Source organism: Charadrius vociferus, unplaced genomic scaffold (genome assembly GCF_000708025.1).
Source record: "Charadrius vociferus isolate BGI_N301 unplaced genomic scaffold, ASM70802v2 scaffold509, whole genome shotgun sequence".
In the NCBI taxonomy this organism is placed as follows: Eukaryota; Metazoa; Chordata; class Aves; order Charadriiformes; family Charadriidae; genus Charadrius; species Charadrius vociferus.
The window spans coordinates 310,659-311,023 of record NW_009650093.1 but is presented as its reverse complement, the minus strand read 5'-3'; positions in this window follow the sequence as shown (position 1 = coordinate 311,023).

The following is a 365-nucleotide window of genomic DNA, read 5'->3' as shown; positions in this document are numbered from 1 at the left end:
CTGCGCTCTGCCCCGCCGCCGTGGAGGCTGAGGAACCTCTCTCCCTTTTTCCTTTCCCCCCAAACCCCTTATTTTTTCCCTCAATTTCCGTCGTCTTTGCTGTTTGGCTGGACGCTGAGCTTTTGGGAGCGGTGCCCGCTGCGGTCGCTTTCCTCGTTAGTGTTTGTTCGCCTCCTGCGCTTTCAGGTTAAAAAGATGAAAATGAAAACTAACAGGGAAAAAAAAGAAAAAAAAAAAGAAAGAAAGAAAAAGCAGCCCAGAAGGTCCCAAGGGCCGGGGCAGCTCCAGCTGCGGCAGGAGGGAGCGAGGGGCATCGCCTGCCCGCCTGCCCGGGAAGGTTGGGGGATTTGCTGATGGGGGAATTA